The 27,851-nt window shown below is 40.2% G+C and overlaps 1 pseudogene; it reads right to left on the bottom strand.

The window, feature by feature from the left end:
* Window positions 1–19,227: 19,227 nt before the first annotated feature.
* On the bottom strand, window positions 19,228–20,619 carry LOC101132358 (phosphoserine aminotransferase-like; annotated as a pseudogene).
* Window positions 20,620–27,851: the final 7,232 nt, after the last annotated feature.

Raw genomic sequence — 27,851 nt, 5'->3', positions numbered from 1 at the left:
GAAGATGGCGGTTCTGGCCGAAAGGTACTTCATTCTTTTACAGTCCTTTTCTCCAAGTCATAAACTACCTTTATTTGCTACATCTGATGCCTACTTCTTTACACTTTCTTTTACTTTTCAGTAACATTTGACACTATCAATCATTCCCTCCCTTCCTTTCTTTCTCTCTCTTTTTTTTTTTGAGACAGGGGGTCTCACTCTGTCACCCAGGCTGGAGTGCAGTGGTACGATGTCAACCTCTGCTTCCTGGGCTCAAGTGATCCTCCCACCTCGGCCTCAGTCCCCAAGTAGCTGGGACTACAGGTGTGCACCATCATGCACGGCTAACTTTTGTATTTTTAATAGAGACAGGGTCTCACGATGTTGCCCAGGCTGGTCTAGAACTCCTGAACTCAAGCAATCTGCCTTTAATGCTGGGATTACAGGCTTGAGCAACCATTCCCAGCTTCTTTCTCTTTTTTTCCTGCCTTCCTCCTTCTCACCTATCGGGGAACCTGCCCCGATAGTCACACAGGTTCTTTTCTATTTTCCTTAAGCATCGGCTGGTTTGATAAATAAAGGGAAAGAGTACAAAAGAGACAAATTTTAAAGCTGGGTGTCTTGGGGAGACATCACATGTCGGTAGGTTCTGTGATGCCCTCCAAGCCACAAAACCAGCAAGTTTTTATTAGGGATTTTCAAAAGGGGAGGGAGTGTGCGAATAGATGTGGGTCACAGACATCAAGTACTTTACAAGGTAATAGAATATCACAAGGCAAGTGGAGGCAGGGTGAGATTACAGGACCACAGGACCAGGGCGAAATTAAAATTGCTAATGAAGTTTCGGGCACCATTGTCATTGATAACATCTTATCAGGAAACAGGATTTTGAGAGCAACCGGTCTGACCAAAATTATTAGGCGGGAATTTCCTCTTCCTAATAAGCCTGGGAGCACTATGGGAGACTGGGGTCTATTTCACCCCTACAGCCTCGACCATAAAAGACGGCCACGCCCAGGGGAGCCAGTTTAGAGACCCACCCCCAGGCGCGTATTCTCTTTCCCAGGGATGTTCCATGCTGAGAAAAATAATTCAGTGATATTTCTCCCATTTGCCTTTGAAAGAAGAGAAATATGGCTCTGTTCCACCCGGCTCACCGGCAGTCAGAGTTTAAGGTTATCTCTCTTATTCCCTGAACAATTGCTATTATCCTGTTCTTTTTTCAAGGTGCCCAGATTTCATATTGCTCAAACATACATGCTGTACAATTTGTGCATTAATGCAATTATTACAGGGTCCTGAGGCGACATACATCCTCCTCAGCTGACAGGATTAGGAGATTAAAGTAAAGACAGGCATAGGAAATCACAAGGGTATTGATTGGGGAAGTCATAAGTGTCCATGAAATCTGTACAATTTATGTTTAGAAATTGCAGTAAACACAGGCATAAGAAATTATAAAAGTATTAATTTGAGGAACTAATAAATGTCCATGAAATCTTCACAATCTACGTTCTTCTGCCATGGCTTCAACTGGTCCCTCCATTTGGGGTCCCTGTCTTCCTGCAACACTCACCCACCCTCCCTCTTTTCCCCCCTTCTTTCTCTCTTTTTAAGTATCTTTTACTGGCTGAATAACAATTCCTTTCTTTTGCTTTTTCTCTCCCTCACTTTCATCTACTCCCACTTTCTCTCTCCCTTCCTTCCCTTTTTCCCCCTCTTTCTCTCTTTAAGTATCATTTACTGGCTGAGTAACAATTTCTTTCTTTTTCAGAAGAAAACCCTAAACATACATTTACAGGGGATATTGTAAAGGGTCAATAACAGTAAAGTCGCATTGCTTCCCACACATAAAATAAATGTTGATCATCCTTGGATGCTCCTCCAGACTTTTCCTGTGAAGTTCCTCACTCCCATCTGAGTTTCTTCCCCTGCTAACAAATTTCCTGCCGAACTGGCTGCCACTCCCACTTCTCTTCCCCAGTCTTAGGAAAAGGACATGTGTCACCCAGGCTTCAGGGAGAACTTGCCTTCAACTCTGAGGAGAAGGAATGTATTGCCACTAGCTTTTAAGTCCACTTGTTAAAAGAACTGTGAAATCAATCTAGACTTATCCTTTGCATTGAAGTTTATGGCTGGGCTGACACTAAAGGGGCCATGAGTGACACTGGAAGATGTTCAGACATTGGAGGCTTGCAGAGCAAGCTGTGGGATGGGGAAGGCCACGTGGCAGCAGGGAAAGGATTTGAATGGGGGACTCCTTGGACAAATTTGGGGCCAGAAGCTAGAGCAAAGGATGGTTGGGGGTAAAAGGGAGGCTGCCAGCACAGGGCATGGGCAACTTACTGGGGTGATGCCTCTCCATGCCTCAGGAAATGGGGTATCCCACGTCAGGGTGTGTCTGGAGTTGGTTCCTTCTGGTGGGTTCTTGGTCTCGCTGACTTCAAGAATGGAGCTGCGGACTTTTGTGATGAGTGTTACAGCTCTTAAAGATGTCACGGACCCAGAGAGTTAGCACCAGCAAGATTTATTGTGAAGAGCTAAAGAACAACACTTCCACACCATGGAAGGGAACCCAAGTGGGTTGCTGCTGCTGGCTGGGGTGGCCAGGTTTTATTCTTTTATTTGTCCCCGCCCACATCCTGCTGATTGGTCCATTTTACAGAGTGCAGATTGGTCCATTTTACAGAGTGCTGATTGGTCCATTTTACAGAGCACTGATTGGTCCATTTTACAAACCTCTAGCTAGCCACAGAACACTGACTGGTGCATTTTACAATCCTAGCTACAGAGTGCTGATTGGTGCATTTTATAATCCTCTTGTAAGACAGAAAAGTTCTCCAAGTCCCCACCCGACCCAGAAGTCCAGCTGGCTTCACCTCTCAAAGGGGGGTCACAGAGGCCATCCCCAGTTTCCCAGAGCCAGGGCAGGGCTGTAAAGGATAAGGGATTCTCATGGACCCAAAGGCTGATGGAGCTGGGAGGAATCCCAGCTGCCTCAGCTGCCCTGGGGTCTCTGCCAAAGACCCCCACTCCGTGGTCTCAGATGTTGCTGCTGTTGCTGCCACCATCAGGCAGTCACATCCCCGGGCATGTCCACCACAGGATCCACCGTCCCCACACTGGTGGGGGCTGTGGATGCTTGAGAGGCTTCTCGGCTGCAAGATCCGGGAACTGGCTCTGGCTCCAGTGCTGCTCGAGGACAGAGGCCCACCCTGGCTGCTGCTGGGATAGATTCACCCGCTCTTTCTTGAAACTTCCTCCTCCCTGGCTTTCCATGTTGCAAACTTTCTTTGTTATTCTACCTCTCTTGTCGTTTCTGTCTCCTTGACTCTTCTTCTGCCTGTGCCAGAAATGTTGTTGTTCCTCATGTTTCCTCATAGACCCCTTTCTCCTATTACTGGAAAATTTCATCTACTTCTATGTTGTCAGCACCCATTAGGAAGAAAACATAAGTTTATACTTCTACCCCAAATCTCTTCTCCTGAAAGTCTAACTTGGATCTTTACTTTGAAGTCCTACAGACACTTACTTTAGTTTGGGTTCCCCTACCCTCAAGTAGAGCCTAGGACTACGGCTTACCTGAATGAAGTTTTTCTGGGAAGGTAATTCCAGGAAGCAGGAGTGAGGGAGCAGGAATAGTGACATATTGAAGGAGGAAAAGCCAGTAAAGGGTACATTGCTGAGCTGATAATCACTGTGGGCACAGACTGGTTATCATCATCCATGTCACTCAGAATTGTTTCTCTGGAGGCTGGGGGGCTGGGGCGTTGTTCATCAATTCCCAGCACCCATTGGTTGAGGATTGCCACCAGGAAATGGTAGCTGAGGCACATTTGAACTATACTTTTGCCAGGTTGAGGGATTTCCCAATTCTGGAGAAAGCTGTGAGGAGAAAAGCAAAAGTGATGGTGTCAGAGTGCAGGGACATGTTCCCCACAGCTGCACTGGCATCAGAGGTGAGCCAACAGGGTAGAAAGCAGGGCACAAAGTGCATTGCTATACAACATTCCAAAACGGAACCAGCTCCCCAGCATCTGGTTCTCTTTTTGTCACCCTATCTCAAGGGCTGGCATGTCCCCTCAAAACCCTTCAGTGGCCCTCCTTTGTACTTAGAATGGCCAGCTTCTGACTGTGGCCTTCTGATAGTTGCAGGAGGCAGATAAGGGTAGGGATTGGTCAGTTGGCGGGGGAAGGTGGTCCCCGGACAATCTCCAACCCACCCCACAAGTGTTTACATCAGATGCTTTTGTGCAGATAAGGGAACCTGTCCAGAGTTTTGTCTGTGCATGCCCGCAACAGACTGGTGACCCACCTGTGCACTGAGAGACTGGGGTGGAGCCACAGGAATTTCGTACCTTGTGCAGTGGGGAGGAGCCTGGCCGCCTCAGCTCATGTGTGGTGGCCTGGTATTCAATCAGTGAGGTGGGAGACAGTTAGCATACCCCCTTCTTTTTTCACTGAGAGCTTTCTTTTAATAAATTTCCCTCTCCTCACCTTTCAGTTTATCTGCGTTCCTGATATTTCCTGGTCATGTTACAAGAACCTGGTTTTAGCTGAACTAAGGAGCAAAAAATACTGTATCACTTCTACCCCCTGCTTACCTCACCATCCTCATCTCTCAACATTCCCCACCCCACTGTCTCCATTCCAGCCTTGCTGATCATTCAGTTCTGTGGGTACATTGTGCTTTCTCTCATATCTAGGTTTTTACACACATTGTCCCTCATCCTGGAACATTCTCTCTCCAGCCCTCTTTTCCCTTAATTCTTATTTGCCACCTGTTTTCAGATTAGCTGCCACTTCTTGATGATCGTCCATATCTAGATTAGGTGCCCCTCTGTCTCTTCCTATACCATCTTACGCTTTCCTGTCAGAACACTTGCATGATATTATAACAGCCTGTTCACTTGTCTGGAGCCCTCTCTAGACTAAGAGCCCTGTGAGGAAAAGATCTGTCTGCATCCTGTTCAGCATTTCATGCCCAATGCTTACCATAGAGTCCTAGACATAGCTGACCCTCAGTAAATGATTGAATCAATATCTTGAGTGTTAATAGAGCATTAATTCTAACTGTGTGGCAGGGTCTCCCAACACATCTCAGAAAACTTAAGCATTCAGCTGCATCTTGAAGAGATGTAAAAGCGCTGAGGCTGGATTGTTCAGGATATGATAAAGTTTGGTCGCCTAGAACACACAGTACTCAGTAGAGCATGGCAAAGATGAGACTGGTCTCTCACTTTATGGCCAGATTGCAAAGGGCCTTGAATGATCTTGGATTTTATGGAGTAGACAGCGGTAGAACCATTGAGGAAGTTTTAGAAGACAGTACTTAGTCATTTGGGTTGTAGAAAGATAGCTGGGTGTGGTGGCTCATACCTGTAATCTGAGCACTTTGGGAGGCCAAGGCAGGCAGATCACTTGAGCTCAGGAGTTCAAGACCAGCCTGGGCAATATGGAAAAACCTTGTCACTACAAAAAATAAGAAAAAAAACTTTAGCTGGGTGTGGTGGTGCATGCCTGTAGTCCCAGCTACTCAGTGGGCTGAGGTGGGAGGATGGCTTGAGCCCAGGAAGTCGAGGCTGCAGTGACCTGAGATTGCCCCACTGCACTCCAGCCTGGGTGACAAAGTGAGACCCTGTCTCAAAAAAAAAAAAAAAAAAAAAAAAGATAAGGCAACAGGTTAATGGCCATAGAAAAACAGAGGTAAGAAATTCAGTTAGGTCACAATTATAGTAGATAACAAGATCTGGAAAGCAGTAGCAGTGGGAATAAGGAAGAGGACTGGATTTGAGACCTTTTAGAGGTAGATTAGGTAAGGACTCAGTGACTGGTTGGAGACAAAGGGTGAAAAAAGAAGCAGTATATACTGACTTTGCATTTGGATGCTTGGGAAGATGGTGATGTCACTAACAGCTGGTGAATATAGTTCAGTTTTAGATAAAAGTGAGTTTAAAGCGCCTGGGTAATGAGAAAAGTTGAGAAAGAAACTGAAAGTTTGAGTCTGCAGCTAAGGATTGGAGGTTGTAGTAGGCTGAATAATGGCCCCCAAACATACCCAGATTCTAATCCCTGGGACCTGTGGATGTTACCTTACATGGCAAAAGAAACTTTACACATGTGATTAAGTTAGAGAATTTTTTTTTTTTTTGAGATGGGAGTGCAGTGGTGCAAACACAGCTCAATGCAGCCTCAACTTCCTGAGCTCAAGCAATCCTCTGCTTCAGCCTCCTGAGTAGCTTGGACTACAGGCGTGCACCACCACGCCTGGCTAATTTTTTATTTTTTGTAGAGACAGGATCTCATTATGTTGTCCAGGCTGGTCTCAAACTCCTGAGCTCAAGCAGTTCTCCCACCTAGGCCTCCCAAGGTGCTGGCATTACAGGGATGAGCTACCACACCCAGCCAAGTAAGGCATCTTGAGATAGGGAGATGATCCTGGAGATCCAGGTAGACCCTAAATATAATCTCGAGTGTCCTCATAAAAGAGAGACAGGGAGATTTGACTACAGAAGAGGGAGTAGTAGATGTAACAATGGAAGCAAGAGGAAGGAATGATGTGAGAAAGAATCACAATCCAAGGAAAGCAATAATCTCCCAGAAGCTGGAAGAGGCAGAGAAGGGATTCTCTTCTAGAGCCTCCAGGAGAAACCAGCCCTGCTGATACATTGACTTTAGCCTGTTGGAACTGACTTCAGACTTCTGGCCTTTAGAACTATAAGATAGTACATGGTATTTTTTAACCACCAGATTTGTGATAAAGTTGTTTCAGCAGCTATAGAAAACACACAGAGGTATAGGTCAGGGACTGATTGGTAAGGAGCACCAAAGTAGCGGGAATGAATAAAACTGTCTAGAGGGAGAGGGCCTGTAGAATGAGAAGAGGGGAGGACCAAAGAAGAAACCCTTGAAATTGACTTTTAAGCCTCAGGCAGCAGCAGAGGGACTTCCATGTCTGGCAGTATGACAGACTACATACCTTGAATGATAGCTCACTGAAAACAACTACAAATAATTAACAAAGTATTTTTTAATCTTTTGAAGTGCATGTTTATGCTGGCAGAAGTAAGGAATACTCAGAGGTCAAGTATTAGATGCAAGTGGAAACCCAGGAGAGGTTTCCACAGGAGAGGTTTCCATAGGAGAGGTTTCCATAGGAGAGCTTTCCACAGGAGAAGTTTCCACTTGGAGAGGTTTCTTGGGTTTCCACTTGCATCTAATACTTGACCTCTGAGTATTCCTTACTCCTGAGTATAAGCAGAAACCTGGAGAGGTTTTTGCCTTGAGAGTATCTGCCAAATTCACATGAGTGAATAAGCGAATACAGTGGTCAACGTGTACACAGAGTGAGTCTAATTGTAGTCCCTTCCACCTCTGCTTAGAGCTGGGTCCACAAAAGATTACACTGTTTGTGTAAGGATGGGTTACAAATTAACTTACTGCCTTTCCCCCAGCCCCAGAGTATTGCAAGGAAAATTGCCTGCCTTGAGACTTGATTCTAAATGGAGGGAGAAAAAAACATCTCCGCTGAGAACTCATAACATAGCCAGCACTCACACAGTCTTGCAGCTCAAATTCACGCTGTTCTTTAGAGTCCAAAAAATTCAAGTCAAGAATTAAGTTCACAGTAAACCTTAATTTGTAGTTTCCAGGCAACTGACAAAAACAAATGCAAATCTATTCTAGAAGTACCCATCTTCAACACAGGCCTCGATGGCTTCTCATCAATGAATTCTAAAAAAAATACAAGCTCATGGTCAAAATCACAAAATGCAAAAGGAAATAATTGCTCTAGTCAGTTTTGTATTGCTGTAACAGAATACCTGAAACTGGGTGATTTAGAAAGAAAAGAAGTTTATTTGGCTGACAATTCTGGTGGCTGGAAAGTCCAGGTTTGAACATCTATATCTGGCAAGGGCCTCAGGCTGTTTCCACTATGGCAGACAGCAGAAGGGGAGGGGATACCTGCAAAGAGATCCCATGGCAAGAGAAGAAGCCAGACATTAACAACCTGGTCTCTCCGAAATAATTCATTCTCACAAAAGCAAAAATTCACCCCAGCAGGAGGGCATTAATCTATGAATGAAGAATCCACCCCCATAATCTATTAATGAGGACCCAAACACCTCCCACTAGGCTCCCACTCCCAACACTGCCACATTGGGAATCAAATTTCAACATGAGTTTTGGCAGGGACAAACCAAACCATAGCAATAATGTAGCATGAGCAAAGGCCAGCATAAACATGAATAACAGAATCAGACTGCAAAGCTTTAGCTATTGAAATTACTAAACACAGAACATAAAATAAGCCTATTAAATATATTAAAAGAAATAAGAGAACAAAATGAAAATATGCATAAAACATGACCAGAAGATTTGAAGAAGACCCAAAAGAACTACTAGAAGTTTATCAGGTAATATGTCAAATTAAAAATACAATAGACAGGTTTAACAGCAGAATAACCACAACTGGAGAATAGATTCAGATGGATAGATCCAAGAAAATTTCCAGAATGTAGCCCTAAGAGACAGAAAATATGAATGAAAGGTTATAAAACATGAAGACAGTCTTGTGAAAAATATAACAATTATCTAATTGGAGTTCCAGACAGACAGGAGAGAAGGAGAGGGGCAAAGGTAATAACTGAAGAGGTAATGGCTAAGGATTTTTTAGAAATGACAAACCACAGTTTTTAAAAGCCCAACAATCCCAATAAGGATAAATAAAAGGACATTCACACTTAGACATCATGTAGTTGAACTACAGAATACCATAAACAAAGAAAAAAAATTGAAAAGCAGCCAAAGAAAGATAAGACAGATTAGCGTACTTTCAACAGGGCAATTAGACTTCTTAACAATTATAGAAGCCAGAAAAAGTTTAACATTTTCAATGTGTTGAAAGAAAATTACTGTCAACCAGAATTTGAATATTATCTTTCAAAAACAATGACAAAATCAGACACCTTCAAACAAACAAAAACAGAGTTTGCCATCAATAGACCCTCACTAAAGGAAATTCTAAAGGCTGCTATTTAGGCAGGAAGAAAGGGAACAAGGAAGGTCAGAGATGAATAAAAGAATGAGGAGCAAGGAGAGTGCTGAATATGTGCTTAATTGTAAATAAATATTGGCTACAAAGATCAATAATTTTTAAAAAATAATATCTTTTTAAAAAATAATATCTTAAGGGGCTAAAAAAACAAGATAGAAATGAAATACACAGCTGTCAATAGCATGTAACTGGGAGGGGAGGATCAGAATTAAAGTGTTTATTGTGTGGTAGGATGGTAAAGATATTAAGTTTCCAAGTTAAAATTTCTAGCATAACTACCAAGAATGTATAACTTTTTAACTATAAAGGGAAAAAGTGGAAAGAGAAAAATAATACAAAGTAGATGAGAATAGAGGAAAAAACAAAATATTGAAGGTTCAAGATACATAAAAAGCACAATATAAGATGGCGAAAATAAATCCAAATGTATCAATAAGTAAAATAGACTACTCAATTTATAAGCAAAGACTGACAGGTGGTATATATTGTGTTTTAAAGAATGCAGGTATATTCTCTTAAGTCACATTTAAAACATAAGGATTCAAAAATGTTAAGAATAAGAGTGTAAAAAAAAATTATATCATGCAGACACTAACCAAGAGGATGTTGGTGTTGCTATATTAGTATCAGACAAAATAACCCTTAAGGCAAAAACCTTCACGAAAGATAAAGAGAACATTTCATAAAGAGTTTCATAAATAAAAAATGTTCAGGCCGGGCGTGGTGGCTCATGCCTGTAATCCCCGCACTTTGGGAAGCCAAGGTGGGTGGATCACCTGAGGTCAGGAGTTGGAGATCAGCCTGGCCAACGTGGTGAAACCCTGTCTCTACTAAAAATGCAAAAGATAGCCAGGCATGGTGGTGTGCCACTGTAATCCCAGCTACTCGAGAGGCTGAGGTGGGAGGATTGCTTGAACCCAGGAGGTGGAAGGTTCAGTGAGCAGAGATTCCGCCCCTGCACTCCAGCCTGGGTGACAGAGCGAGACCTTGTCTCAAAAAATAATAAAAATAATAAGAAAAAAATAAAAAAATAAAAAAGGTTCGGTCTTCCAAGAAGATGTAAGAATTCTAAGCTGTTAAATACCTAGATCAAGTTGACCAAATCAGTAAGGAGAAAGATTAGAACAACATAATTAACAAGCTGGTGCTAATTAAGTACAGTACATAGAACACCGCACCTAACAGCTACACAGTATAGATTCTTTTCAACCAACATGGAGTATTTTTGAAAACTGACCACATTGCTAGGTTAGAATACAAATCTCAACAATTTAAAATTGGAATCATACAGACCACAGTTTCTGAACCTAATGCAATTAAGTTAGAAATCAATAACAAAGGGATAACTAGGAAAGTCCATATTTGAGAAATTAAGATATCCTCTTCTAAATAACATGTGGGCAAAAGAAGAAATTATGATGGAAATTAGAAAATACAATGTGTGAACACAAAGACTCTATAATAAAAATGTATTTAATGTAGATAAAGTAAGATCTAGTGAGAAATTACAGCCTTACATGCTTTTATTAGAAGAGATGAAAGACTAACAATAAGTTAAGAAGTTAGAAAAATAATAATGAAATAAAAATAAGTAAGAGAGTAGAAATAATAAAGATAGTAGAAATTAATAATATGGAAAATAAAAATACAACATAAAGGATTCACAAGGCCAAAAATTATTTCTTTGGAAAGCCTTTTATAGGTAAATATTAGAACAAAAGAGAGGTTATAATTACAGTTGATGGACACATTAAATGGTTAATTAGAAGGATAATGTACGGCAGGGCTATAAGTTGGAGAACTTAGGAAAATGGATAAGTTCATAGAAAAAATAGAATTTACTAAAACTTCCTCAAGAGGAAATAGAAAATAATATTCCAAAACATAGTCAAGAAAATGAATTGGTTTAAAATTGACCCACAAAGTAAATACCAAAACCAGGTAGTTTTTTGTTTTCCTTTAAAATTTTTTTAATTATAGAAATTTTAATCATGCACAAAAGTAGAGAAAATTGTAAAATGAACTATGTACCCACCATTCGGCTTCAATGATTGTCAGCACTTGCCTTTCCTTTTTATTCAATCTCCACCCTCATTTTAAAAAAATTGTTTGCTTTGAAATAATTTTAATCTTACAGAAAAGTTCAATAAATAGTACCAAGCATTCACATATATCATTCATCCAGTTTCCCCTGTTGTTAACACTTTACATACCCATAGTACAATTAATCATAAAGATTTTGATTCTCTCCTAATTGATCCATGGATTTAATGAAGAAGCAAGCATATATACAATTTTACTTATATGAAGTTAACAAAAAAAGTCTTATTTTATTTTATTTTATTTTTTTAATGAGACAAGGTCTCACTATGTTGCCCAGGCTGGACTCAAACTCCTGGGTTCAGGTGATTCTCCCGCCTCAACCTCCCAATAGCTGGAATTATAGGCATGCCCCACGATGCCCAGCAATATTTTTTTAAAAAAGGACACAAATATATGTGGTAAAAAAAGAAAAATAAGGAACATTTTTATTTCCTTTTATTTGTCTCAGAGATAAATCCATTTATCTCTGAGTGTGAAGGCCTAGGGCTCGGATCAGGAAAGGGCTTACAGAGAACTTAGAAATGTTTATTTTCTTAAACTAGATAGTTCTTGCTATACCCCTCTTGTGCTGGACATTCTGGGCCTCTGCCCTGGGCCCCAGGCTTTGGAGTGCCTTCCTTGGAATGTTCTAAGTCTCTCTCCGGTGCATGAGATCAGCTAGGGAGTGCAGATCAGTCCTGCACCTGAGCCCAAACCTGATCTCACCTGGGTCCCAGTCCTCAGAAGCGCTTTTCTCAAAAGTTGGTGAGTACTCCAGTGACTAGGACCATTGTGGACTGGGCGTGCTATCTGGGCAATGTACCCAATACTCAGAACGGGACTCATGGTCCTGGACCTCCATTTCTCCCCAGGGCACATTTCTCCTTTGGGGCATTCTCCGACTCTCTACCAACCCACCTCTTCACCACCACGAGGTCAACCAGATGCCCAGAGGAGCTTTGAGACTCTCCCCTATGAGATGGTTCCTGGGTTCTGGAGGGTGGCCTGGTGAGTAGGTCACTCCTACTGGCCAGTGAGATATTTCTTTTGCAGGATTGCTGAGCCACCAGAAAGGTGAAGACACGCTGATTTGGAGTGATTCTCATTCGTGCTGGACTAAAGACAAAGTTAGGCCTTTGGAGTACCCATGTTCACCGGTGTTCCCACTGCAGTGTCACTTCCAGCAAACAGCACCCGAGGGCAGCAGGGATGGCAGTGGGCATCCTGTACCCTATGCACATCCCCACCCCTCACTGGCACCCAGGATGGTCCGCAGGCTCTAGGCCACATGTCAGACCATCCCTGTGGGTCGCCTTGCCTGACTCCTTGAGGGATTTAGAGGCTGTTGCTCCTCAATGCCAATGGGCCTTTCCTATCAATAACATCATGGTCTCTCAGGTCTATCTTAAGCCTTTCGGGACAAGGGTCTGATCTTTTTGTACAAATGGGACCGATTTTCGGTCTCTGCCCTGACCCTTGACTTATCCTCCCTGCTGGTGGTGGGGTTTGGAAGGCAGAGGTGTGGTCAAGATAGAAAGAGATCACATTGTAGGAATGCAGGAATCACAGAAAATGAGAGATTAAATTGGAAGATATTTTCTAAGTTTTCGCCATACATTTCCTATCAGTAAATTTAACATGATTGGAAAACAAATTACAGTTCACATTTTCCTGTATGTGAACTGTAGCCCAGAACAATCTTTGAGTGTTTGGCAGCCCTGCAGCATAATGCGTGAGACAGAGTCATGAGTAATGATATCATCGGTATTAAATAAATTATAATCAGGGAACTTCAGAGGTAAGAAGATCTACATTGTTTAAATACAAGCAGGTTTAAAGACCCATGACATTGTGAGAATTAAGAGCAGTGCAACTTTTTTTCTGATATGAAAGATATGAAATTAACCAGGAACAGTTCTTTCAATAAGGAACTTGAAGAGATTGTTCCTGAATCTGAGTAAGAAGAGATGGTGCCTGGACTCTAGGAAGAATCTTCATCTGTGCTGATTGAACAATAAACAAAGAATGTCTTTTCTATTAGTTACTTTAAATCTTCATGCATAAATCACCATTCCTCACATTGGCCCATAAATTTTGTAGGGCAATTTTAAAATCAAATTGTTCATGTAGACAGGGACCTCACAAAAAAATATTTACTTGTGGCCCCACACACCCTAGGGGCAGCAGTGGATACTCGGATGTTTTTGCATTCTTCATTCATTATCTGTATCTTAGAAATGTTGTTTTATATCTACTCAATATTTAATAAAAACTTCTTTCTAAAATAAGAGACACAAGTAGAGGAAGTGGAGCTAGCAAAGAAGGCACAGAATGAGTAGTTAGAGAGATCAGAAGGGAACTGTGGTACCTAGAGGAATATAATAAATGTTTCTAAATTAATAATGGATTCATGAACCAGGAGAAAGTTGAGAGAAGTTTTGGGCAAGAGATGTGGCCATATTTGTAGCTCAATTTGTCAAAGCATGTCATATTGGTTATGCACAATATGAAATCTGAACTCATTTAGAAAATCCTGCCCGCTTGGACCCAAAGCATCTAACACCATCTATAATACCAATCCAAGGTGTTATATTCCAAACTATAATGTTCTATAATCTGTTTTAAAAGTGAATTTCTGTGTAAAATAAAGAGCTTATTAAATGTAGGGTAATGAAGAAGTCTAGGGGGACCCTGTTCCATGACATCTCCATCATTTAGGAACTATATACATTTGCATTTACCTTAATGGCTTTTCTTTTGAAATTTTTGTCCTAATTTAAGTGACATCATAAAAACAAAAAAAAATGATGTCTATATAATATTGCTTCCTTTACTTAGCTATTTCACTTTTGTGGTTGACTGTTAAATTGTCTGCTTATGGATATACTTAATGAATAATTCTGATTATTTTCTCTCTTCAGTAGATTACTAACCCTACTCATCTTTTCTTAAAATGCAAAGAATGCTTAAATGAATTATTTCCTTCATTTACTCCTTGTTATTAGTTCAGGATTTACCAAGGGTTTTTTCCACTACAAAGTCCTGGTCTCTCCTATATGAGGGGACCCTCAATACCACTATAATCTTTTTGCATGCTCAATAATCTCCTCCTTCATTATCTTCAGTGGCTGTTTCAAACTTGAAGCTCTCTTCCCCATTAAGTCATTCCTTTCTCCCCTTTACTCACAGTAAATCAGTTTTCCTCCCCCTCTTCCCACTACTAATATTACTATTACACAAACACACACACACACACACCCCTTCCTGATAAATCCCCACTCTTTACCATCAAATTGTCTTCTCCCTTGCTTTCTTCCCATTTCACTGTAATCAGCGTTCTTCATTCTATTCATGATTAAATACTCCAGTGTGTGTTGATCAAACCCCTTCTATTCAGAAACCTCATGCTCTCAACCATTCTCTCCCTCTTCCTCTCTCTCTCATGTACACATATGCACACACATACCTCTACAACTTCCTCCTCTCTTTTTCCTACCAGTATATAATCAAGTTAAATCTTACTTAATACTAAACAAATGAACAAACAGCTTTTCCTTAACTCAGTGTCCCTCTTAAAATTAGGCTATCCCTCCTGTTGTGAACTGCATGTCCCAGCAGGCAGCATTCACGGAATCAACACAGTGAATAAAATCCCCTAGGATTGACCATTACACACCTGAGCATCCACATGCAGTGGGCCTCCTCAAATTACCCATTTGTCTCCTTCCCGTTATAGTTACTGGGGAAAAAACTTATGCTTGTCTCTTTTTTCTTACTCATTCCTTAGCTGACTACAATTGGTGTCTACACCACTAGCTTGATGTAATGTCTGGGGCTAAGGTCAATAGTTCCTTATTGCCAAGTCTGAATATTTGTCTGCCTTTATCTTACCCAACTGTTATTTGAAGTTATAGACCAAACGGTTCTCAAAACTCCTCCTTTAACTTCCTTCTTCTTCTGAGGTTCCTTCCTCCTACCTCGCTGGATAATTCTCTACAGATTCCTTTAAGGACTTTGGTCCTCCAGGCCCTCCTTAGGTGTGGTGTTCTCTGAAGTTGCGTCGTAGACTCTCTATCCTCTTCACTTTTTCCAGGTTGTTTAGATGACGTTGCTGAAATACTTGGCATTAGCTATATTGGGATCAAATTTTGAGACAGAGGGTTTTGGGAGTGGGGATGGACAGGAAGGTTGTAAAGTCAAGGGGGCAAAGTATAATATAATCTACCCTTGGAAATCCTTTGAATAGCCCGTGGACACAGAATAGCACTTTCTCCTAAGAAGTCTGCACAGTTTTCCTCCAGTGTTAGAAGAAAGTATTGAACTTCAGCTAAGCACCAGGTTACATGACTTGACTTAGGTTTAGAACCATGGAATTTTAAGGGGAAAAACAAGCACAGTATCAGCATCATTATTATTATTATGATAATTTTTAGAGACAGAGTCTCATTATGTTGCCCAGGCTGGAGTGCAGTGGCTATTCACAGGAGCAATCATAGCGCCCTGCAGCCTTGAACTCCTGGGCTCAAGCAGTCCTCCCACCTCAACCTCTTGCGTAGCTGGGACTACAGAACCACTGAGCTTGGCTTGGCACAGCATCTTTAAGCACAAGACCAACACCCAGCACAGGGAGATGTTCAGCCCAGGGAATCTGAAACCTGCCTCTCTTCTCATGTTCATTTGGGGACAGACACTGAGAGGAATGGTGGGAAAAAATCATCACATCATTTTAACTATTGATTTTCTTTCCCCCTATATTTTTTCTTTGTTTTGACAAAAACAAAGATGTGTACTTGGATTTGCATAAGCTAAATGTACACGTGCCCTATACTACCTGTATGTAAATAACTCTCCTGTGTCTCCAGTCTGGTCTCCCTTCTGAGACCAGGCCCACATGTTGGAAATCCCTTTTCTAGGCTGATCATCCCTTCATATTAACACTCTGTAGACTAATCTCATCATTTCCCCCTACCTTTATCCCCAGAACTACTCCCCTTCTCCAGTCTGGCCTGGAAGAATGATACCTTTGTTCAATCACCCAAGCCAAATACCTGAGAATCATTCCTGGATCTCCTTTCTGTGAGCATCCACATTCCATCAATAGCTAAATCATATTCATTCTACTCTCTTCAAATTGCTCAAATTCATCTTCTTCTCTACCTCTCCATCCCACTTCTATTGCCTTCACACTCTTGCCATCTGCCATCTCTCCCTAAAATTATTACAGTGACTTTTAACTGGTCTTCCTGCTTCTGTCTTCTTCTTTTTTTTTTTTTTTTTTTTTTCAGACAGAGTCTCAATCTGTCACCCAGGCTGCAGTGCAGCAATGGCGCCATCTCAGCTTATGGCAACCTCTGCCTCCTGGGTTCAAGTGATTCTCCTGCCTCAGCCTCCCAAGTAGCTGGGATTACAGGTGCACACCACAACTCCTGGCTAGTTTTTGTATTTTTAGTGGAGACAGGGTTTCACCATGTTGACCAGGCTGGTCTTGAACTCCTGACCTCAAGTGATCCACCCAACTCGACCTTCCAAAGTGCTGGGATTACAGGTGTGAGCCACTGCCCCTGGCCTGTCTTATTCTTGCTGCATTCCACAGTTAAGAATACATGTACGACACTTAGAAATAAGGCCAAGACAGTACAGTAGGTAGGTCCTTTCAATGTGGTGCTGAAGCATTATTAAATAGATCTACTCAATAACTATTTAAAATTGTGAATGTATCTCCATTGAAGTTATTACTGTTGTTATTACTGGAATTTATAAATTAAGGGCTCACACTAGGCAGTTAGTTACATGTTGACTTGTAGATTTTTGCATGGTAGAGATGCAAAGTTTTTTTCTGATAGAAGAGGTAATCCCAATGTTTTATTTATTTTGTTTATTTTATTTTTATTTCAATAGTTTTGCAAGAACAGGTGGTGTTTCGTTGTATGGAAAAGTTCTTTAATGGTGATTTCTGAGATTTTGGTGCACCCATCACCTGAGCAGTGTACACGGTACTACTCACTGTGTAGTCTTCCCAATGTTTTACTGCTCTAACACTAGCCACCAGATCTGTCACTAACTTAAAAAAAATTAAAATCTGACATTGGGTCCTCTCTTGATGGTGTATATAAACACCCATTCCTTAAGTCTCTTAGAACCAGCTTAACCAAATTACTAGTTTCTGCACTATTTAATGAATTCAATAAAATCTTTGACAATTCTCCATTTTTAAAGTTTTATTCTTAATTGATGAATAATAATTGTGTATTTTTATGGGATACAATGTGATGTTTTGATACATGTTTGTACTATGGAATGACCAAATCAGGCTAATGAACGTATCCATCACTGCAAATGCTTTTCATTTCTTTGTGATGAGAAATGACAAAATCCACTCTTTTAGCTATTTTGAAAGATATGATACATTGTTATTAACTATAGTCATCATGCTATGCAGTAGGTCACCAGAATCCATTCCTCCTCTCTAACTGAGATTTTATACCCTTTGGCCAAAGGCTTCACTTTTCTCCTCTGCCCTTATCTCCACCATTCTACTCTCTACTTCTTTGGAATTCACCTTTTTAAGATTTTGCACGTAAGTGAGATCATGCAGTACTTTTTTTTTTTCTGTGCTTGGCTTATTTCCCTTAGCATAATGTCCTCTAGGTTCATCCATGTTGTCACAAATGACAGAATTTCCTGCTTTTTAAAGGCTGAATAGTATTCCATTGTGTATGTATACTTTTTTTTTTATCCATTCATCTGTTGTATTTTCTTTTAAAGATGTTCTGGGACTTTCATGTTCTTCACATGTTCTACATAAAATATTGACAATAGATAAACAATAAAGGAAAAGACTTTTAAGCAAAAATCTTCCAGAACTCACTGTACTACTCTGGCCACCACAAAGAAAACAGTCAAGTAAACAAAGGATACTGGAGTTTGACAGTGATTTTTAGATTAATGGCACAGTTAAAAAACAAAGAACAAGTTAACCAATCAATTTTGTCTTCACTATTGAAAGGAGAATAAAAGTGAATCATGGAACTAGATCTTTTGTGTGAAGCAGCTTAAAAACGGGGGTGGGGGGTGCAGAAGAGGAGAACAACTGTTGCTAATGTAGTGCTGTAATGTGCAAGGTCAAGGATTCTAACACATTTCTGAAAGTCTCTAGATATATTACTGAGTATTATTAGAAAATAAATGCATAGGCCGGGTGCAGTGGCTCACGCCTGTAATCCCAGCACTTTGGGAGGCTGAGGCAGGCGGATCATGAGGTCAGGAGATTGAGACCATCCTGGCTCACACAGTGAAACCCCATCTCTACTAACAATACAAAAAATTAGCTGGGTGTGGTGGTGTGCACCTGTAATCCCAGCTACTCAGGAGGCTGAGGCAGGAGAATCACTTGAACCTGGGAGGTAGAAGTTGCAGTGAGCTGAGATCGCACCACTGCACTCCAGCCTGGCAACAGAGCGGGACTCCGTCTCAAAAAAAAAAAAAAGAAAAAGATGCATAGAAACATAAACTATATGGCATTGAAACATACCCTGCTATATAAACATACAGTATGTCACTTTTATCTCTTTATTCATATAACTGTATAAAGAAATATCAACAGTTTGACCTTTTGCCTGAAACTCTTAAATACTCACGAAATGGTCAATTTGATCTTAATTATTAGCTGAAGAACCCCGGAGACTCCACTGCTATCTAGAATCTAGAATCTAGATTCACACCTAGAGGGCCCCACCCATTAACTATGCTGTGTGTTCCTGTGCCTCCAGACACAATTAACTGTAACTTGCATAATTAAGTCAATAGGCAAGTTTGAATACTGAGACCTAGCTAGAAAAAGTAGCAGCAAAGACAAACTAAGCTGGAATTCGTTAGACAAGCAACAGGAAGATTTGAAAATTTTTCCAGTTCAAGTTGGAATTAAGGTGGCTGTTAATTTCCACCGACTTTCCCAAACTAGTGATATTTTGCTGTTCTCTGAAAAAAGAATCTATCATAAGCACATTCATTTGAGAAAAATAGCATGTTTAAGTTTTCATACCTATTCCCAAGTTACTTTTAATTTTGTACATTGTTCAAGGGCAGAGTATATATTGGTTAGGAAGTATTCATTGCTGGTTCATCTCCAAAATACTTTTTATGAGGGCTGCCAGCTTCTGAACATCTTCACTCTTGATGGTACTGTACAGAGAGGAGATCTGTGCTCTTCCAAGGAGAGCATATTGAGTTCAAGAGCTTTTTCAAGAAATCTTTTTTTTATAAAGCACCATCTCCTTTGACATTGCCAGTATGGAATGGAATATTCATCTTCCTCATAATGGAATATTATGAGGCTCTACTGGATGTTCATAGAATCCTTAAGAATTATTAAAAATATCATAAATTATTATTTTAGATTTGATGGAGCTAAGCTTCTCCATCACTGCTGCAGTGCCATCATTCTTAATCTACACCAGGAACAAGCCCATGACATAGTTGCTGAAATACTGTTGCATGTTGGACAAGAAGTTGTTTCCAACATGCACTTTGTATTCCAGGATGGAGGGCCATTCTCTGAGGGTGACCCCAGCAGTCATTGCAGACGATCACTACTGTCATCCCAAAACAACCAACATGCTTCTGGGCACCAGCAAAAATCACACCAAACCTGGAAGCATCCACTGCCTTCGATAGAAAGTTTGAGGATATGTGGCAAACCAGTAGTGCTTCCTGAGATCAGATATAAAGTCAGACGCCACTCTGTGCCAGTCATTTGTGCAGCATTACACATAGAAGCTGTAAGGGTGAGGTTCCAGGTGTTGAATCTGGAATTTTCATATAACTCCCAAGTTTAGGGTAGCTGATATTCACGATCTCAAACTTCTTGGATGCTTCTGCAGCTTTAGCTGACCAAGCTCCTGTCACCACATAGTTGGCACACCTTCCTGCTTTCAGGCACTTTGGGTTTAAGGGGACAGCACTGAACTGGCCAGACCCACCTTCTTGCACAAAAATGACCTTGTACAGTAGTTGTTTGGAATGGCTAACAATTCCCACACCAGATTCTCTGTGGTATTAATAATTTTAGTGAAATCGGATGACCTGTTGTTCATTTCAAGAACACTAATGCCAGTTCCTTTGTGGTCTAATAATTATTGTTCTATCTCTAACAACACTGAGCTCAGCACCTTGGTGGGCCCGGGGCCGAAGTTGACCACCTGCCTTCATGGTGTGATGGAGGGTAGGGAATCAGCTGGGGGGGGATCTATTGTGTGGGCAGCATGCATCCCCCCACCTGCAGTGGCAGAAGCCTGTTGACCAGTGTCCATTCTCTATTAATATGTGACTTATGTTTTTAAACTCTTTGGAAACTATACTTTGACATCATACTGCTACTAATGAATTGTTTCTAACATGCTTATCTGATCATATTATTTCTCTGCTTAAATTCCTTAATGGCTGCTGGTAGCCTTAATAACTGATGCTCATACTCCTTAGTTTGACACTTACATGTCCTTCATGCCTACTTTTCTAGCCAAATCTCTTCCTATCCCCACACAAACACTATATTCCAACCACACGGCACTATTAAATAAGCAACGTGTTTTTCTTTTTGTACCTGCTGCCTTCTTCGTCTAGACCTCCTCCTCCCATTCCCACTGCCCTTTTCCTCCTTTCCCTCCTTTCTATCTTATTTATCCTTCAAGATTCAGCCCAGGTGTCATCTCCTCTGGAAGCCTCCCCAGATCACCCTTGCTGGATTAAGGTGTTTCTTTCCTCTGCTCTCCTTGTACTTACACACATCATGCTTTCTCCAATTCTTCATTTACTTGCCTGTTTCCGAGACTAAAAGCTAGAGTATAAGCTCTTGAGCTAGCAACTGAATTGACCATCTCTGAAGTACTTATATCCTGAATTTACTATTACAAAAATGAACTATTTGCCTCATCTGTCTCTGTAAATAATCAATTTATATAGTAAAATTATGTTAAGTGTATTGACTGCCAGCGATGTACTAAACATAAGCGGAGGTAGATGTAGCCTCTTCCCAATGGCCCTGGCTCCTAAATTTAACCATTATTAGATAAACTCTTTTCCTTGATGCATTCTTAATGTTATAGTCAATGAAAAAAATAAAATTTCAATCATGCTGTTGTCTAATAGAGGTTGTTCCATACTTCCCCATCAGATAGTCATTAATATTCTCAGAATTTTAACCATACTTAAAACTTGGCCTACAGTCAAACAGTATTTATGAACATAAAAGTGTTCCCATTTTCCCCAAGAAATATAAAGAAAATTATCACTTGCTGGATTTAAGCTAAGTCATCCCCTGGTAGATTAAGTGTTCATGGCCCTCTGTTAATAGCATGTGCCACAGCCTCACCCAGTGTATTGTGTGGGCCCTTGACTGTACTTTCCTCTCAACTACTTCCAACTGTGGGTCATCCACTCAACAGACATTTCATTGTGTGATTTCCTATTGACAAATGTCTTTCTTGTGCTTTTTGTAATGCTGTTCTGTTTGGAGCAAGTTTGTTCCCTTTGGCAGAAAACACTATTCATGAGAAAAATTTTCTAATGAAAAAAATCCTAGACTTTGGTGCTGAGTATCAGCAGCATAAGGAAAAGCACAATTGTGTGAGGATTAGAACTTTATATGTGTAATTGACTTCAGGCTCCAACCAAAGACAGCATCAGGTTAAATCCTCTTATGCTTTTACTTGCTCTGAACCACCTCTCAGATGTCCAGGTTCATGGTAAAATGTGTTTCATCTATGCCTGAAGTATCTTGAGGCTCTAAATCTTTGCAAGAGTATTTTATTCCCTCATCCATGTTAGAAAAACATCACCAGGAAGGCAAACATAGTTACCTGATGGTCTCATGTTAGACTTTTTGTTTATTTAGGTAAGCACCTCTTCCTACTAGTGGACTCATCTCCGAAGATTTCAAAAACAAAAGTCTCAAGTGACGCGGATATTTCCACCTGGTTGTAGTGGGATAGGCTGGATTGATGATTTTTCACACTAAGCTCTGAGTGTTCCAATGAGTTCCTTGGAAGTCTCTCAGGATCAACAGGGGTGAGTGGAAGGGGCTCCCCACTCCAGTTTCAATATGAGATACTCTATTTTTATCCATTTTATATAAGTTGATCTCTAATCTGAATTTCATTTGAAAAAAGTGTTCCACTGCTTAAAGGTAAGTTTAAAAAGAGAACAGAACTAGAATACTTTTTAAAAAATTCAGTAGTTAGCTTACATTGCATACAAATAAAGTAGGCATGGGATATTGATATTGCTGTTAATTCAAAGCAGTAACACATTTAAAAATTCATTTATTCTACAAACATCTATTGAGTTATGATTGCTGCTAAATATGTTCAGTTTGAGATTCTACCCAGTATTGATGGGATAGTGTTTTTCACAAGGTACATGGCTCTTTGCAGATGTCCACCACTCTATAAACTACATAGCTGGAAGGGAACCCGGGAATTATCCAGTCTACCCTCTTCCTTTTTAGTCAAAGAAACTAGAGTAGAAAGAAATTAAGTAAGTTGAACAATGATACTTCAGGCACCAAGTGGGCAGCTGAAGTAAATCCACATGCAGCCTGCCCTGTGTGTATAAAAATAATGCATCTTGGGGATGACAGAGGAAACTAAAATATGTTCTGTCTTATTTTATATTACAAGACTAACTCTGTTCATGTCAAGTTGCGAAACCATGAATACATACAATTAAGAAAAAAAGGTACTTTTGTATGTTTGAGAAACATTGTGAGAACCAGTCTCTAAATATGAATTCTTGTCTTCCCTGTTTCACTGCACTATGCGCAAAAATTTGTTTCCAAAGAGATCAAGGAGGCATACACACTGATTTATCCTATGGTTGTTATGAAATTCTGCCTAACCTCAATCTTGCTCCAAGGTCCTTTCCACTGCAGCAGTCAAGCTCATCTACTATCCCAGTCCCACTAGTGCCAATACCTTGACCTTCCCATGAGATGTTAGGAATCTTTGCGGCTGCTGGGATAGGACTGGCAATGGAACAGGGAAAGACTGAGCCAGGCAAGACCATTAAATCCAGCTGTCCCTGGGCCAGGTTCGTGTAAGAAGAGAAATGGCTTTCTGTGGACAGATGCAAAGCTGAGCTGCCAAGAAGTTTGATGGGATGGTAGAGGAGGTAGTTCTCTAAATATTGGAAATCCCAAGCCTATGGAAGGTGATGGCACATAAGGAAAGACCTCACACTTTGGAGCCGATGGACTTGGCTTTGGAATCCCAGCTGCACCTCTTACTGGCAATGAGACTTTGCAAATTTATTTTAACTTCTCTAAGCCCCCAGTTTCCATCTCTGTAAAATATGGTTGTAAAAATGCCATGAAATAATGTATGTAAGGAAATTCATTAGCACAGTGCCTAATAAATTTTAGTTTCTCTTTTCTTTGCCTTAAATTCTTTAGTTTTCTCCCATCTCAGCCTCTCTCTCTCTACATCTCTATGAAACAGCTCTGCTAAAGAAAGATGCAAACTTTTGATAATCTACCCTTGAAGAAAAGCTCCTTGGAATTTGGTAGGTCCAAACTGTAGGTCAGTTTGAAAATTTGGCATGCTACACCAACACTACTGTGACAAGGGAAAAAATTGTTTGTGACAGAGAAAAATTACCTGCAATTTACAATACCCAGCTGCCTCCAAAGGAGGTTCTTTGCTGAACAGAGTGATGGGTATGAGGATGCGGGGTTAAGAGAGTTCACCAAATTGTTCTGCATTAGAAAAATCCTGTTTATTCATTTATTGTAGGAGGTAGGCAGGGGTGAGTCAGGGTGAATGGAAAATGAATGAGATCCAGAAGAACCGGGGAAAATGTGGAGCCTATGTGTGGCAAGATTGAAGGGTGGGAAAGTGGCTAAGGGGAACTTTCTGAGGAGACCCCAGATGTTAAACAGGAATTTTTATTAAAATTTGCTATGTGGTGCTCCATATAATCCTTTCATGCCTTTCTCCATAAAACCTACAATAATATCTATATTTCTTATCACTGTGTTGAAGGAAATTGAGTTTGTTCTTGTTGAGAAGTACAAGAACAAATTGAAGTGTTAAGTCCCACTTCAAGGTGTTTGTGACCCCAGGACAGGGCTGCCTATGAGGCCCAGGAACATCTGGGTCCCATTACTTAAAAATCAGCAACCTCTCCTCTGGCTGAAGATATGCATTATTTTTAAAAAGCAGAAAGAAAGAACAAACACCTGGAAACCATTGTCTTGGGGCCCAGGACAACACGGCTCAGCTCTGAAGGATAAAGGTAGAGTTTTACCAGCCAAAGGTACACAAAGTCCAAAAGACTGGCCTTAACTCAGTGATGTAGTTTGGATATTTGTCCCTGCCCAACTCTCATGTTGAATTCTAATTCCCAGTGCTGGAGGTGGGGCCTGGTGGGAGGTATTTGGGTCATGGGGGTGGATTCCTCATGGCTTGGTTCTGTCTTCATGATAGTGAATGGGTTTGCAAGATATCTGGTCATTTAAAAGTGTGCGGCACTCCCCTACTCTTTCTTTTGCTCTTGCTCTGGCCATGTGACATGCCTGCTCCCCCTTCACCTTCCACCATGATTGTAAGCTTCCTGTGGCCTCTCTAGAAGTCGAGTAGATGCCAGCACCATGCTTCCTGTACAGCCTGTAGAACTGTGAGCAATTAAACCTCTTTTCTTTATAAATTGTCCACTCTCAGGTATTTCTTTATAGCAACGCAAGAATGGCCTAACACACTCAGAACTTCTCTATGTACCTCACAAAATGGTTATAAGGCCCTCAACTCTTAATCTTTCTATTGTAAACATTGTTGATATTGAGAATATTTACCTGATGCTGCAAAATTTGTGTGAAAAGTCAAAGAATAAAAGTGTTTAATAAATCCCAATACAGAGACTTTCATTTGACTGAGAACTCTTTCCATGGCCAGAGAATCAACAGCAGCAGCTTTCTGAGCTCATCTGTGAAGTAATGGGATAATGGATTAGATTTTCAGAGCTTCCAGCAGAGCTTGTGGTCACATTTAGCTCCATTGCTCTACTTCCCTCATGATTCTCTTTGCTTTTTCACAGTGGAACAGGGCCTATTAGCAAGCAAGAAGTAGCTTTTAAGAAAAAGGTCACATTAAAAAAAAAGAAAGAAAAGAAAAAGGTCACAGAAAAACACATACCTTGAAAAACTGATAGGAGTAGAAATTGGATATGGAGAAAGATGACAGAGTCCAAGAGAGCATCCAGGAAGCTTTTAAGGTTTGAGAGTGTTACATAGTACACTACTTTGAAATAATAGCTATTCAAATGAATAAAGCTAAGGGAATTTGTTGTGGAAGCTTAACTGCTTCAAGTCATTGGTGAAACATCCAGAACAGCAACCATTTTAACTGGAAAATTGGTTTCTACAAAATGATCAACAGGTACAAATGAATGGATGATGCTCTATTGCAAGGACAACATGAAGATAGCCCTGAACATGCTACAGTGAGCTGCCACATAAACCAGCTCTGAGAATTGAGTATCATAATGTAGAGGAAAAAGCGTAAGATTTAGAATTAGATGGCCTAGATGAAAACCCAAGCTCTAATACTTGCTAATTGCCAAATAGTAGGTCACTCAGTTCTTCTGAACCTCAATAGCATCTTCTATAAAGAGAGGTGTTGTACCTCACATGGTTGTTAAAAGTTCCAGTGAAGAAAAATGCAGATGAAAGCACTTTTACATTTTTTTCTAATGATGAAAGTAATATATGTTCAATGCAAGCAACTTACAAAGCAGAAAAATACTAAGAAAAATGCCAAAGAAGAACCCATAATCTTACCAATCAAGGAGAACAGATAGTATTTCAATATGTCTTCTCAATTATTTTATATGTATGGGTGTGTGCACGCACACACACACACACACACAAATACATTTCTTTTTAAACAAAAATAGCATCTTGAATGTGCGTACTATTTTTGTAGCCTGCATTTCTACTTAGCAATAATATACTGCAAAATATTTCCCATGCCAATATTCTTCTACCAAGTGTTTAGGAAAACACTTAAAACTGTAAATGGCCATTCAAATATCAGTAGTTATTACGAAAATATGAATGAATGAATATTCTCATTTTTCCCTCAATACACACCAAACCTGAAGCACCCAAAAAGTCCCCCTGCATCATTTTATTGGCAGTTTTCTAAATAAGCTATAAGGTGAACAGAATCCTTTTCTTCTATCTTTTTTTGTTTCTTTCATGATCTTTTTGATAACTAGGAAGAAAAAAGTAACAAAATGAGATTGCATGCCAGCATATTTTACTTTAAATGCCTTTGATTTATTATCTTCAAATTTGCTTTTCCAACGATGCATGGATTCTGTTGAGATGTGCTACGTGTGCACCCTCATGCTTTCCATTAACATAAGTTACAAATAATTACCCTGAAGTCTGGACCCACTGCCCTTTTGTTTTCCATATCCAAGGTCTTTTGCTCTCATGAAGAATATATATACTTTTTCTATTTACACAAGTAGAAAGTAAATTGCAGCTCTGATTTGGGAGTGGCACAAGAATGATGAGTGGGCAAGTTAATTTGGTATGAGGATGTTTTGCCCATCTCAACTGACCTGGATTGAGATTTGGAGATGTGGGAACTCATTCCGACTCTCATTATTCATGCATCTTGAGCAAACCACTCACCTTTCCTCAACCTTGGTTTCTTCATGTGTAAAATGTCAGGAATAGAGTAGATAATCTCTGAACTTCTAAGATTTTAAGGCCACATTTGGAAAGTCAGGTGTGCATTCTGATGGAACACAGGAGATACAGTGGACAGATATGCCCCAGAAGAGCTCTAACCAGCTGCTTAAATAGTGAAAATTCCTGTGCCACTTTTTTTTAAACCTTTTAAATGGCTTTATATGCAAATAGTGAACAGATGTTGTACCCATAAATTCTACTTTCCAAAAACAGGAGCTTTTTAAAAGAAAACCACATAATAACTTTTAAAAGGTGCTGGGATTCCTCTGCTTCTAGATCATTGCTAGGCTAGAAAAATAAAGTTTGTTCTATCAGGAATCACAAGTTAGAACTGAGTGTTCTCCAAAGTGGAAATTCTAGAGTGTAGTGTCACTCCAGGCAAAGATTATTCAGTTCTCATCCCCAGCATCCACAGCTACCTATCAGAAGGGTTAAACCAGGTCAAAACAGTCCAGCATAATTAGGCTTCATCAAACAATGTCATTATGCTCTTCTAAGATACAAATAAACCAAAACAGGAAATACTAAAATTAAAATAATATTTGACACTGTCATACAAATTGTTATTTCCTTGTTGTATCCCCCACTTCTATAGCATTAATAAAGGGAATATTTTACTGCAAAGATTATTTTATTTTATACATCACTGGCCATGAATTTTTGCCATTAGTTATTATACAAATGCTGCCTAGTGCCATTATCCAAATGGCATAACCATTTTATGTCCACAATTCACTTCTACAGTTATAAGTAGAATTTTCGTGATTTACATAAGTACATCTATCAGTGAAGATTTAACACTGAGATGCAATCTAATGTCCGTAATATGTGACGTTTCGTAGATGGCAATGTAGGAAAGATATATTTTAATCACTTTTCATTTAAGTGACCTTATGTAAAAAGTAAACTAATAATTTAGTAGTTCCAAGTCTCCAGAGGGCATTTTCAAATGTACATAAAAGAAATGGTTACAGAGATTTTTTT

The sequence above is a fragment of the Gorilla gorilla genome, chromosome 12 (genome assembly GCF_029281585.2).
Source record: "Gorilla gorilla gorilla isolate KB3781 chromosome 12, NHGRI_mGorGor1-v2.1_pri, whole genome shotgun sequence".
NCBI lineage: Eukaryota > Metazoa > Chordata > Mammalia > Primates > Hominidae > Gorilla > Gorilla gorilla.
Note: the sequence above shows the minus strand (reverse complement) of the source record. Positions and strands in the feature narration are given on the sequence as shown.